The 14,327-nt window shown below is 46.6% G+C and overlaps 1 protein-coding gene and 1 long non-coding RNA gene across 4 annotated transcripts in view; one reads left to right on the plus strand and one right to left on the minus strand.

Annotated features, from left to right (window-relative positions):
• Nucleotides 1-3,278: 3,278 nt before the first annotated feature.
• On the minus strand, nucleotides 3,279-6,145 carry LOC103065362 (uncharacterized). 2 transcript variants are annotated; one of them, XR_015795762.1, is made up of 4 exons: nucleotides 6,073-6,145; nucleotides 5,765-5,922; nucleotides 4,704-4,827; nucleotides 3,279-3,702 (listed from the first exon to the last, which is right to left on the minus strand). It is a non-coding gene; the product is annotated as an uncharacterized LOC103065362 (long non-coding RNA). The 2 variants fall into 2 exon arrangements; XR_003084538.2 differs by lacking the exon at nucleotides 6,073-6,145 and having other exon boundaries at nucleotides 5,765-6,008.
• Nucleotides 6,146-6,258: 113 nt separating this feature from the next.
• The window catches only part of L1CAM (L1 cell adhesion molecule), a 99,760-nt gene continuing 91,691 nt past the window's right edge, over nucleotides 6,259-14,327 (plus strand). For both annotated transcript variants that reach the window (XM_088137747.1, XM_088137749.1), the window contains exon 1: nucleotides 6,259-6,348. The gene's annotated coding sequence lies outside the window, so the exon portion shown is untranslated. The remainder of the gene's footprint in view (nucleotides 6,349-14,327) is intronic.

Below are 14,327 nucleotides of genomic sequence, written 5' to 3' on the forward strand. Positions count from 1 at the left end.
ATATATATATATATATTTAAGTACACTTCTTTGTGTCATTAGGCTGAGAGAGGACAACTCACCCAAAATCATCCTGGGAGTTTCAGTGGTTGCTCCACTGAATGTGAACCTGGTTTTTCCTGGCCCTAGACCAACGCCTTAATCACTCTTCCACACTGGCGGTTTCATACACATGTGCTTCCTCTTTTTAAATGAAAGTAAGTATCTTTAGAATCTACTTATGAATGGGTAAACTGAGAGGTTATTGCAGAAACAAGTGGCCAACTTCCAAAGCATCATCATTATAGAACACTGGTGAAGATCAGCTGTCAGCAGCAGTAACTTCACGGTTATCACCCCTGTTTCCTCTTCCAGAAATAACTGGTATGGTATTGTGTTTTGGTTCTGGAGCAGCCGCTGGAGCCAGTCTGTGATCTCAGGAAGGGTGCCTCATTTCATTCTAAATCTATTGTAAAAAAAAGGTCAGTATCAGCTGAATTCACTGCCATGGATGCACAGAGTAAGGTCACTGCTGATTGCGTCTTGTCCTCTGCTGAAAAGCAAAGTGGCCTATTCTTATTGCCACCTTGAAGCAGGAAGGCCCAGATCCTCTGCAAGATTTGGGCTCCTTTTGCAAAACACTGGGCTGTGATTTCTGTCCCCTCAAGGGCTCCCAGTACTTCTTCCACATTCAGCCTTGCAATGGCAGATACAGTCTGGGTTGTTCACCTCCATAGAACTCAGTGATGCCAGCAGACCTCAGAGAGAGTCTGCCATGGCATATGCTTGGCCCTTCGTGGCTCTGCCTGCCTGTGCTGATTAGTGCCCATGCAATATCCAGCAATGGCAGTGAGAGGAGTCATGCTTGGGTTGCACAGAAGTGATATAAAGCGCTCTTGCACTACTGCACAATTCTGGAAAAGCTGTACTCTTGCGAAAATGCAACTGTTTCTGTGGTTGTCAAGCAAGGTAGCTAACAGGGGACTGCATTGCAGTACTTAGTGCAAGGAAAGAGTGAGGCACAGCTGCCAAAATAGCATGCTGCTGCTGCTGCTGCTGCTGCTGCTGATAGCTTCTGTGTAATGCTGGAAAATTAGTCCCTTATTTTGTACTGGAACACAGAAATGGGTGAAATCCAGTTCTTATTGTAGTAGGAGTGTCTCCCTGTAATTGAAAGTGTAATTGAATGTCTCTCCTTATTTAGTGGTTTGCTACAAGTGAGTGGCAATGCTACTAGTCAGTGATCAAGGAGTCCAGTTCTGACCTCAAAGCTGGCAGCACCCGGAAGAGTAATTGAACATGTAATTGAATTATTGTGCTTCTCAGTATTTGTCTCACATGGCTGCAGGGTCTGCTGGTTTTTGCACTTTGCTCACCTGGTTCTTACAGCGAAGCCGCTTTTTGTTTATCAGCCAGCTTGTTCCAGAGCCTGATGCTGATTAGGGCTGAGAGGAAGTGACTGGTCCAAGGTCACCCAGCTGGCTTCCATGCCTAAGGGAGGGCTAGAACCTGGGTCTTCCTGCTCCTAGTCCAGACCTGAACCGCTGTACAATACTACACTGGCTCTCATGCAATTAAATTGTAATCTCTGCTATTAAAATCCAGCTACTGCACTTCGCCTTCCACTTTGAACCCCCATGTATGTGTCTGCATCCATAGATTCATAGATATGCACTCTCATACATCCACACGTGTGCACATTCATGCATATGTGAACACTGAAATGTATATATGGATTTTCAGGTGTGTACACACAGGGTGATTATATGCACACATTCACAGGTCTCTCCCACTTCATCCTGCATCCCTCTTGCATGCCATCTCTTTTTTTTTCTTCCTAGTGCTTTTCCACAGATGCAGGGTCTGGTTTTTTCAGATCAACCAAATGTTGATCCATTGGTTGCGACAGGAATTTACTGACCAGCTTGTTGCCCAAGCCTTTATGATGTTGTGCCTTTAGCCTATCTGCCAGGCTATTTTTGGATGTGGGTTTAATGTTCTTTCAAAAAGAGCACTAGATCTGTGCTGAGAAATGGTTTGAGTGATAGGTCACAGGCAGGGAGGAGGGCTTGCAAGGTGCATTGGAGCCAGATTGACATCCTCCCTGTTAATGATCATTGTAAGGGAACTTCAGTGCTGGTTTTGAATAGCTGGAAGTGTGGAACATTTGCAGATGGCATCAAACTAATACTTCAGAGGACAAAATCACAGTTCACAGTAAACTCAGTAGGCTTGAGGATGAGCCAAATTAAATAGGTCAGAAATGTAAGATCCTGCATCTGGGTTGGAAAAAAAAATCAAATCTATAGGTACAGGGTTGGGGAGACCTATCTTGATGGCCGTGTATATAAGAGTAATTTAGGAGTAGCTGTGGAATTCCAACCATAGCTAAAAAGACCAGTACAGTCTCAAAATGCATTAACAGAAGCATTTTGTCTAGATCACAGGAAGGAATAATTCCATTGTACTCAAAACTGACTAGATCGCACTGCAGTTCTAGGTACTGGATTTTAAAAGGGAGATGGAGAAGCTGAAGAGGATTCAGAGAAGAGCTACCAGGACAGTATGGGGCCTGGAAACCAAGCCCTGTGAGGAAAAGTTAAAGGAGCAGGGTTTATGGAGAACAAAAGAACCATAATACAGTAATTATTTATGACCATCTAAAAGGCTGTCATGTATAACAGGGGACAGACCGTTTTTTTCTGCTGAAACCGAGAGCAGGACAAGGGCATTTGGTTGAAATTAAAAGAAAAATGAATTAAGAAGAATTTCAGGAGGAATCTCCTGGCCATAGCAGCTTGTAAGCCATGGAAACCTCTGCCCAGAAGAGTGGTAGAATCCCTGTTACTGAGGTTGTTCAATGGAGGCTGATGTCCACCTGTTGGGGATGTTTCAGGAGATTCCTGTAGGAGTTAGACTAGATGATCTGTTGGTCCTGTTCAACTCATATAGCTTATGATTCCTTGAATAAATAAAAATTGGCTGGATTCCAATATTCTGCTAAACCATGAACCATGGTTTACAGAACATAGCAGGAGTCATACATCTTAAGCCAAAACTAAAGACCAATGCGATATATTGGTTAAGATGTTAGACTAGAAAGGGGGAAACCCAAATTCAAATCCACTGTTGGCCATGAAAAGTCACTGGGTGACTTTGGACCAGTCACTCTAAACCTACTCTACAGGGTTGCTACTGGAATAAAAGAAATGGAGATCGCCATGGAGCTCCTGCAGAAAAGGCAGGACAGAAATCTAGCAAATACAGATAGATAAAAACCAAGCAAACCTTATTAGCACTTAAATTGTTTATTCAAGAAGCCAGGCTTAAAACATGGCTAAGCCACCGTGTTCAATTCTATTCTTGGTACCCAAAAGACAGTAAAGGACTAAGAAAGTTGCAAATCAGGCCCACCAAAATGAACAAGTGGCTGAAGCTGCTCCCCTGGAGGAACAAATGCAGCATATGGAGTTGTAGAGACTGGAGAAGAGGAAAAAGGGGTGTTTGCTTGTAACACATTATACATGGAGAAAGCAAATAAGAAAAAGCTTTTCTTGTCCTCTTGTCAGGATCATCCAATGAAGCTACATAATGGCAGATTAAACATGGTGAGAGATGAGAGAAAATAGTCTTCACACAGTGCTTCCTTCCTTCTGCACATTCATATATTGGCTTAGATGCTGAAGTATCTCAGGATGGTTTGCATTAAAAGCTGCAATAACACTTAAACCAAGAATTAAAGTTCTATGTTAAAACAATATAGACCAATAATTGCAATCATTTACATTATATTTATTAAAAAGGTGGGGAAATAGAAACCCCCCCCCCTCCAAAGTTCTTCCAACATTCATGCTGGGAAGGCCTGACTAAGTACATTTTCACAAGGTCCCTACAATTTTATATAGCACTTACAGTACCTCCTGAATGCATGTGCACCAACAGAGAGAAGGCTCACTCATAAGCAGCACTGGGTGGCATTTCGCAGCCTTTGGGACATGCAGCAGGGCGTACATTGATGAAGATTCTCAGTCATCCAAGTGGAATTATCTGGAGGTTGAGTCATGGCAACTGGACTTCTTTTCTTTTGGGTAGATACGTTTTGCTGCTTCCCAGTGATTTCAGTGACCTGACCAAATCTATTACAGTACAGGATGTCTGACAGGCATCCTGGTGCCAAGTTGTTAGGGCCTTCTACAGGACTACTAATTGGCAGCCAGTGCTGCTGCTTCAAACTCCTGAGAGATCAAGCAGGATCAACAGATGCGGCACTCACTCCCCACCCCCCACCCTCTGCCTCTTCAACAACAGAGGTCATCTATCAGGGTTAATTCAATTATACATCAGACCTCCCAAACTCATTTTTGTGGTTCTGGAAGCCCAGTGAAAGTTCCACCACATTTCATCAGATAGCCAGAAAGTTGGCAGGGTGGATTCCTGCCAATTTGAGGCAGGAGATATAAGCTCTTTGGGAACAGAAAAATCCCAAGCTGAATTGCACCCTGAAAACCTTGGCCTTGCCAATGGGTCTGACATGGCCTCACCTCCTTTGCAAAATTGCCTCATCTCCTGTCATGATTGCCCCCCTTCTGAAGAAGTTAAATGCCTCCTGTAGCCATCCAAAGATTATTTACCACTGCTGTGGATGGAGCCCTGGCTTAGATGTCTTTTAAAGGGGATTAGGCAGCCTCAGGGATATGGCATTCAAGGGCTATTAGTCAAATTACCTTCAGTAATGTTAGTTATGTTTTCAATACTGTTTTACTTATGAAGTCTTCTTGCCAGATGCATCTTTGATATTGCTGGTTTGTACACCATCCAGAATCTTTAGGCTGGGCAGCATAAGCATGACTGGAATAAATAAATAATAAGAAAACAGCAGGCTTCTCAAAACAGGACAGAAGGGAGGTCCTATGAGGTCCTCTCCTTTATGGAAGGCAGGCCTGGCTCTGATCCAGCCCAGCTCTTCCTATGTCCTTACGATGGGACTTCACCCCTTTGCTCATCTGGGGAAGCCCTTGGGCCTGGCCTCCATTCCTCCTTGTCTGCCAATGCCCTCTGATCCATCATATCCCCTGCATCCACCTTTTCAAACGCTTCGGTCCGTTTTTGGGGTGAGGGGTTAATGCTCTGAAACCACTTGCAGACCACAGGCTGGCCGCCCCCTCCCCCTCCCCCTCCCCCACATGCTCTGGTCCAGGCGGCCTTGCTCTGCTGCTTCTGCCTCTTCCTCCCTGGGGCTCCTCTGTCCCTCCGCCCGGGGAAGCTTCTGGCTTGCCCGTCAGAAACCTCAAGTCGCCAAGAGCATCTTCAGTGCCAGGAAGGAGCAGCGGAGCCTTGCTCTGGCCTGTGAAAATAGCCCTACGGCTGGCGTCGGGACTCTTTTTGGCCCGACCGCATCTTGCCGCGGCGAAGACATTGGCCGTCGAGCCTCTGCCATTGCAGCGCCCGGCTTCTGCAGGACTTCTCCTTCCCCGCACAAATGCCAGCGCTCCGTGGCGCCGACTTCGCTCCTTTGGCCAAGCCGCCAGGGCTGCCCTTCAGATCTGTAGAGTTGCAACGGCCATCATCCCCAGCCGGCCAACAGAGCCGCAAGCGGAGGAAGGCTGTTGATCCCTCTCCACCGGGAATTTGGCTCGGAGGGTCTGCCTGCTGCTGACAGGGACTCCGCTCCCGCTCCCGCTCATGCGCGCCAGAAACGCAGCTGGCTGGCCCCGAAGGGTTTCGGTAAGAAGCGAGGCCTTGCGGGGAACCGGGTGATCTGGGCGTGACCTTCAAGCGGACTCACCAGATCCGGGAAATAAGGCTTCTGTCGCTTGGCTCCCTCCTCTTGATCGATTCTCCCCTTCTGCATTTTTGCTCCGGACTTGCTGCGGGGTCCCAACTACTCCTCTCCATCTGCCTCGTTTTCACCCGCCAAGGCATCCTCGTCTCATCCGTTCATTTCTAAAGCACCGGAGACACCCCTTGTCCTCTCCTCCCCCAGCTCAAAATGAGGGACCGGGGCGTCCCCCCCCCCCCGCTCCAGGGTGCTGAGAATAAACGTATGGGTTAACCACACCCCAACCCCACCCAAGTCTTCCAAATACTCCTTACCACGCGGGGCGGGTGTGTGTAGGTGCCAATAAACCAATTTCCATCTTACTCCTCCCCACCAGCTCTGGGGCCGAACCGGAGCTGGGAATGAAAGACGGGGAGGAGGGATGGGGGGCAGGGCGGGGCACGGAGGGAGGGGACTCTCCGCCGCCGCCGCCGCCGCCGCCGCTGCTGCCGATTATGTCACATCGATCAGACGCTGCAGCCGAAGCAGTAGGAGCCAGCCGGGCGACAGCAGCGGCCGCGGAGCGAGCGGAGGGGACGGGCGCGGCTCAGGTAGGGGGCACGGTGGACCGCAGAGGGGAGCCGAGCCCCTGCCCTCTCCCTCAACCTCGGGGCTGTGGGGCGGACGGTCGGATACGGGGGAAGAAAACCGATCGGGGTGTTTTCTTGGCTGGGAGGTGTGTCTGTCCCCCCGCCCGTCTTTGTCAGGACCCGAAAAAAACGGGGACGGTTTCCCTAAATCTGGAAGGGAAGAGAGAATCACGAGGTTCCCAAGTGGGCGCGAATTCTTCTCCTTACGATTCCCTGGAGAGCATCCTCCTCCCCGTTAGAAGGTTTTTTGGTGGCCCCCCTCCGCCGCTGAGAAAAGTTGCGCGGCTGGGTGTGGGGGTGATGAGGACCTCCCTGAATCTAGAGCAACTTAAAGGCTCCGGTGCGCTTGGTTGGTGGTCTGTGATTTTATTGCAGGAAGAAACTGAGGAGGAGGGTGGAGGGAGGGAGGGAGGGAGGCAAACAGCCCCCAACCATTTGGTGGGCTGGCGGAGTAGGGGGTCCCCCTCTGCAGAGCCCTGTATGGGAATGCGGGGTTCCCGTGTCGAGGACCAGGAGATCAAAATCAAGTTTCTTAAACCATATTTCAGATGGAGAATGAGGGCGGGGAGCATTGTAGCAGTGCTGGGGGTGAACCAAAGCTGTGGGCATGAAAGAGGTGAGAGGAGAAAACGCAGAGATATATGTAGCCCTTATATGTTCAGAATATGTGCCAAGGAGGAGGATGTTTCAGGGTTAAAGATGTCTGTGCGTGTGCAGGTGCATGTATGTGTGTGAAGGGGGGAAGGCTTACACTAGGAGTAGAAAAGGAGTAAGGCTGTCTGCAGGATGGGGCATTTGTGGTACATCAGGGAATGGTCTCTCCGTGCCATCAAGAGAAGGAGGGAGGAAGAAGAGGAGACCACTCTGTGTATGAATGCACCACAGCAGAGGTGGTGTATGGCAGCGCGCGAGGTGCGTGTGTGTGAAAAGTACAAGGAGTGGGGAGCTTGGGGTGTGAGGAGCGGAAGCATTGTGTGCTGAGGAGGATACTGTGGGAATTGTGGCCAGCATGTGGGGCTGAGTTATGGCTGTGGAGTGAGCAGCAGAAGGGTGTGGCAGTTGGATCTGGGCCTAAAGCAGAAGGCTGTTCCATCCAGGATGAGATCACCTGCCTTAAGCAGCTGATTTTTGGGGGGACAAGTTGTTCCTGATTTACATATTAGAATGATCCTGGGGGGAGGGAGAATCTTGGGGGTGCTGTTTGCCCTTGGCAGCACAAGGTTGTGGGCTGTTTGCCGGATCCGTCTGTGCTCAGAGGATGCTTCAGGTTGTTGTTTCTTTCAAGTACTGTCCATGTGTGTCTGTATGTGCCCGAGGGCAAGTGTGACGTGTCCTGCTGTTCATTTGTATGAGGAGGAGTAGCGGTTTTGATGAAGCATTACTCTCTTTGGGGGGTATTATGTGAAGCTGTGCTGTTCTGGGACATGGCAGATGGTTTTGGACCGAGGGATCAGATTCAGAGGGAGATCTGTAAGATGGGGATCGATGTGTCCAGGCTGTGGATTGTGCTGTGCGTGTTTGTTGTAGATACAAGCAACAGGCCCTTTGGGGTGTAATAAATGGGGCTTGTGGGTATGAGGGAATATTCACTGGATGATGTGTATCTGTATTGAAGAGTGTGGGGAGGTACCCTGGTGTTTGGAATATCGTGCGTGCGGAATTGTTCTGTATTAAGTGGGGGGCGAATGGGCTGAGAATGGGGAGGAATCCAAGGACTTTACATGCATTTGCTATGTAGCTATGTGCACAGTGCAACCTGTATGGCTAAAATGTGGCTAAATGACTGGTAAGCCTCTAGATTTTCTGCTTGTTATGGAGTTTGTGCATCATCTTTCATGTTTAAATAAGTGTCTTTTGACTATGTCAGGAATGGGCGATGGATATTGGAACATCTAATAGATTTCTGTGTGTGTGTGTGTGTGTGTGCATGAAAAAGAGAAGCCAGAAGAGAGGCAGTTTGCATGTAGTTAAATGAAGGGAGCTGTATGTATTCTGACTGCATTATGACCCCAAAACGTTCAGCTTTGTTTGGACTCCTTGTGTACCCAGGGTATCTGAGAAGCACGGTGCCTGTGAAGATGCGTCTTCAAGGTGGAGAAGTATCAGGATATGTATCCCTGCAGGGCAGTCTTCTGGATTGGGTTCTGCAATATTGTGTGTGTGCAACAGGTCTTAGTTTGTGCAAAAGCTTGCCCAGCCAGTCCAAATTGTGCTGGCTGAAGCCTGGAATTTCATCATAAAGACTAAGCCAGTGACCAAAAGCACTCACAGGGAGAGTGCATTTATTTCACGGTTGTGAGCCATCTTTAATTTGCCAGGTTGCGGGGACTGAAGGAGCCTGGCCGCTTTATTCCTTAAATGCCGGATCCTGTGAACAAGGGGTTGATAGTGCAGGGATCTAGTGGCTTTCAGCTGATCTCAGACTCTTCACAGAGGGGTGTCTGAACAGGACATTAGCTCTTGTATTGTATTTTGGTCATGATCTTTTTGTTTGTAGGTTGTACCCTGCGTGGGTTTGACAGGTAATGCTCTTCTGAAAGGTGTGGATGTCTGACTTTGCTGAGGATGATGGAAGCATACATGCAAAATTCTGCTTGTACGAGATCCTGCTTGCCTTCCTTTAAACATCCAGAAACACAGAGCTTGACTGAATGCCCAGCTTTCAGATCTATCATTTTGGTAAAGCCACCATTTAAAAAGGGTGCCTTCTATCATGCACAGAGTGCTTTTCTCTTGCCACTGATTCATTGCAACTGGAAAGGGAGAATAAAGAATTGGATTCTTTATTACAGTGGCTGCGATATTCCAAACAAGCTTTTATTCTGAGAAGGAAGCTATGTCCATCTGTTTAAAGAACACGGTATGGACAACTCATGACCAATTCTGGATGATGAACCTTTAATACAGTCAAAGCCAGGGATTCTTAACCTTGGGGTCAATGGATAGATTTCAGTGGGTCCGTGAACTTAGATGGGGAAAAAAATGCAGGTTTAATTTTTAACTGCAGTTGAGCTTTTCATTCAATTATGTATGTAGGCCACAAGTAATGCATAGCCTCTAGACTCCAAAGATGCTTGTTAACTTTGTAATACAATCTATTTTTTTTATTTTATGCATTTTTTTGAGAATGGATCTGTAGGTTTCACCGAACGGCTCCCAGATGTATCAACTTTCATGTTGGGCGAAAAAGAAAGAGAAAAATGCATCTCTTCTCTTTTTCTCAAATCTCTTGGATTCTCCTTGAATTTCAGTTTGGAGGAAAATGATTTCCATGCTTTGGTGGGGATGTGCCCTTATCAGCAAGACATTTCTTATTGGGATCTGCAATCCATAATATTCAGATTGGTACAGGATTAGTCCTTCTCTGCCATTTTTATACTTTGGGAAAAAGGACCAGATCAGATTTGCTAAGATTGATTCATCTTTTGTTCATATTAGGGAGGCAGAAATGTATGACTTTCACTCATTCCACCCCTTTTTCGTTTGCATGCTTGGAAGAACAAGAAATAGATCCTGAAGCCCTGACTCAGTGTTGATTGGCGGGGAGAAGGGGGATACTCCCAAATATTGGACTTTTACAAAAGCCCTGCTTATTCAGAAATGATCTGAGTTGACAAACCTAGCATCTGCTGACACCTTCAGTGCTTGAATTCTTAAGGCCTAAACAGATACTACAGTAATCAACTGGGTATTTAGAAAAATGAATGGAAATGAAGGGCATTTTCTGCCCTGAGAGGTAATGTGAAACAAGTCCCCAAAGCTGGGTTAATTAAGATGTCTGGGAAATGTATTCTGGAAACCTGGAACACACTTGTGATTCTGATTTTTTTCATATTCAGTAAAACGGGAAATCCCTTTTCTCTTTGACTTTTTCTTTTTTGGTAGGGACAACCTGCTATATCGTTTAATCATTTTGCTGGCTCCCTTGTTAGGGAGATGCTGTCCAGTTATCCCTTCCATCAACCTAATAATAATAACAGAAGAATTTTGATATCCAGAAACATAATTGTGATATGAGGGTAATCAAAAGTCCACTTGGGAGTTACTCTAGTTTTATTTTCTGCCTCTTTTATTCCAGTGGGGAGGGGGTGCTGGCCTGTGGGTGACCCATTCTCCCACTCTCGTGCCAAACATAGTTAATGATTAAAATGTTCTCTTTCCTGGAAGAACAGGAGCAAGGAAGCAAAGCTGGTTGTCCCCAGTCTGTCTCTTTTCCTCCAAGGCCCTGACAAGAGGCAGTGGGGGCTGGCGCTGACGGGGCAGCAGGTGGCAATTGATTTACAGGAGAATCTGTCTTGCTGCTGCTGGTGGGGATGGAGAACAGATAGCTATATGTTGCTGGGCAACAGAGAATTATGGTCTGGTATGTTCCCCATCAATCCGGCTTATCAATAGTGCTAGTGATAGGATAGAGGGAAATACCAAGGGCCAATGTACCCAGCTGCAGAGATGCCCTCACTTGGGGCTCTCTACCCTCCTGGTTGTGCCCCCGCTTTCCTTCCTGCAGGTTTGAAAGGCCAGCAGCCCTTTCTCCCTCTTGTTATCTCTGCTCTCCTCTCTTCCTTCCACATTAGATCCTGATCTCTCGTTTTCCATGAAGGGCCCTTTGTTCCAAGGAATCTGTTTCCTTGTCCAATGACCACATTGTCCCCAGCTTTGCGCTTCCCAGGGCTGCTGCAGGACTGGAGACTAAGGCTCCCTTTTTCTCTGGGTTGGGGTTGGGTGGGGGCAGAAGGGAAAGGAAGAGGCTGGGATTCATGGATCTCCAGCTACCTCACAGCCTGGGTTTTCTTCTGAATGGCTGCTGGGTGGATGCAGCTGTTGAAGTCACCCAGGTCCACAGCGCCACCAGGGCTGCACCTGCACGTCCATTAAGTGTAACCAGAGACACCATGACTCATCCTTCTGTCCAGACTGCTGATTGGTCTGCCTAGAATCTCCACGACCCCTTCCTCAGCATCTGCAGAAATAACATTGGAACGGTAAAGGAGGAGATAAAAGATAGGTTCCCAACGTAATGCCTCTCCTGCCTACCTGTGGCCTTGAGCTATATTATAGATAAAAGGGACGTTCCACAGAGCTATGATTTCTTTTTGCCATAACCCTCAAAGAAGCCACCAGAGGAGTGAGAACTTTTAGCTTCCACTGACCGTGCAGATGATACTCCACTGCTTAGGTGCTGGGTCCTTTTCATACGTGGATAAAATTGGAAGGGCCCTTTTTTCTCAGGTACTGAGCTGTGTACATGCACTTGCAGCTTGCCCTTGCCTGACCATCCATGAGATCCAGAGAGCAGAAAGGCATGAGCCAACTGAAGGGACTTCATGGCTGAAATGGTCAAAATACCTCTATCACTCTAGGAAATCACCCATTGCTTGATTGCTGATTGTTTACAAGTGATCAAGCAGGAAAACTTTGTTAACTGAAAGAGGGTTGATTAGACTTTCGATGAGCCAGAAATGATTAGCATCACAGATAAGTTGGGGAAGAGGCGGTAGTAAAAATGGGTATAATTCTCATGATCTTATTTGCAAAGCTAGGCCCTGCCCTGCTGCAACATGTAGCGGATGTTGTGGGCTATTAAGGAAAGATAGAAAACCTGACCCATGGAGTACAGTGTCCAAGAAATTCTCCCAGACAGGTCCTATTGAAATCAACAGCAGTCACAATCTTGCACAGCTCTCTTTCACTTCAACAAATTGCATTTAGGGGGATTTCCTTGCAGGTATATGTGTATGCTTATGTGAGCCAAGATTTTGGGATGGCATTTTGAAATCTTCCCTTCCAAATGAATCTGCCACATATGAAAATAGAATTCTAGCCAGATTGTAACTGGCCTATCTGATTTGGGAAGATAGGGTGTCACATTTTTGCTCAAATAATAGCAGAATCCATCCCATTCAACTGGGTACAAATGTCTATAATTCTTCACATCTTGCCCTTTTGTTATATTCCTGATTTTTCCAGAAACCTATTTCTGGAAAAAAAAAAAAAGAATCGAGTATGTGCTGTGGTCAGAACCAGACACTCAAGGCCATTTCAAATAAACTTATGTTGTAGGCAAATCTTAATTTTGTTTCTACACCTCTATCTGACAATATGTACTGGCAGCCATTGAAATCCCTCAGGCATCTCCTTGATTCTGTTCATCCTGCTTTTCATGCTTTTTGACCCCACAGACAATATGGCTTGTTTGGAGTAGGTCTCATTTACCCCTTGTACATTTTCCTTCTACAACCCTACTTCCCACCTCGTAAGGGCAAATCCACTTGTATGGAATAAAGAAAGCAAAGCTGTAATTCTCCACCCCCGAGAACCTGTATGTTTGCAGACAGAGAATTTCTAGCATGAACAGTTAAAATGAATTATGCACCTATTTCATCTTCCCCATGGATTTCCCGTGACAAGGAAAAAAGTGGGGGAAATGGTAGGATAATACAGGAGGGCTACAAATGGAGGTCAGTGTGCCTAAGATCCTTGTAAAACACTATGACTACATATAAAAGGCGTCCTTTGAAGCACCCAGTTATTGTTTGATGGTTCTTGAATCAAAAAATGCGGGCTGGGGGCTGGGCAGGTTCCTCATTCTTTTAGTAACCTGCTAAAACCCATGTGGTTCTGCAGTCCCAAGCAACTGCTTGTATTACCTATTATGGGTTGTGAACTGGTAGCTTTCCTGGTGCTGTTGAACCACAATTACCAATGTCCTTCTCAATTGGACATGCTGGCTAAGGCTTCTGGGAACTGTAGTTTCTTTACATTTGGAGGGCCAGAAGTTCCCCTCTTCTGGATTGCATTAGGCCAGTCCTGCCAAATCCGGCAAACATTTTTCCTATTTGTGGATAACAGTGTTGCCCACTTTATATATATATATTCATATTCTAAGGTTGACATATATGTGTACTGTATTCTGTGTTCACAGAGACAGGCCATCCTGGAGATAAAAAAATGTACACTCAACTGTCTGTGAATTTACACAGGGGACAATCACCTATCATAGCCATCTAGGATTGTTAATATTCACCTAGATCAGAAGTAAGGAAGCAGGCTGAGTGTTTCTAGAGCGTAATTGTCACTGTTTTGCTCTTGCCATTCTCAGTGATCTCCTTCCACTGGGATGGCCATAGAAACAAGGATGGACAAGTAGTCAAAAGTCTGGGTAGGCTCTCTCCCTAGATTTTAATTGGGCCTCTTAAAGAAGAGTAGCGGGGTGGGAGCTCAGAGTTTATTTGGAGGCTCTGTAGTCATTCTGTCATCTGTCAGCGCTGCCATCACTACTCTGGAATCTGGGTCCAGAACAATTGGTGCCTTGTTATACAGTTGCAGTGTGCTGTTCACTGGACAGATTGTTGCCCCCAAGTTTCCGCTGTCTTGCCATCCGTCTGACCCAGCCCTAAGGCATCATTTTTACAAAGCAAGCTTGATTTGGAGATCAGGCAGACTGGTGGGATCTCAAACAGAGTTGGTGGAATGTGCCACTGATATATGGGAAGCAGGATTGGGAAGCCAGGTGGAATGGCTAGACATCAGCAGTTTAGTAGAGAGGGACAAATGGCAGAGAAAGGGACAAGTAAATGGATGGTTCTTTCTCTTATTGTCAGTAAGAGAATCAGGCTCTTCTGGGAAGCAAGATGTGTGGGGGGAAATTCTCCCAAAGCCAGCTGGAATGAAGACCACACGATCTGCTCGAGCCAAGTTGATTGAACTGCACAGGGGACAGACCACATGGTTTTGCCCACTGAGGGAGGGTACAAACAACCTTTATATAGTTGTACAATAAATGTTGATTATTCATGAAGTTGATACATCAATCATACTATTTTGATAGCAAAGATTGGATTTATAGGTAGGCAAACCCATGGAGCAACTTAATAGGTGAACTTGAGTCTTTAAGGGCCCTGATAGATTACAGGTTTTGGTTCAGGTGTTAGCATTAGATT

This window comes from Python bivittatus, unplaced genomic scaffold (assembly GCF_059951505.1).
Source record: "Python bivittatus isolate LINGU-HERP-01145 unplaced genomic scaffold, Pbiv_v1 ctg000220_np1212, whole genome shotgun sequence".
Taxonomy (NCBI): Eukaryota; Metazoa; Chordata; class Lepidosauria; order Squamata; family Pythonidae; genus Python; species Python bivittatus.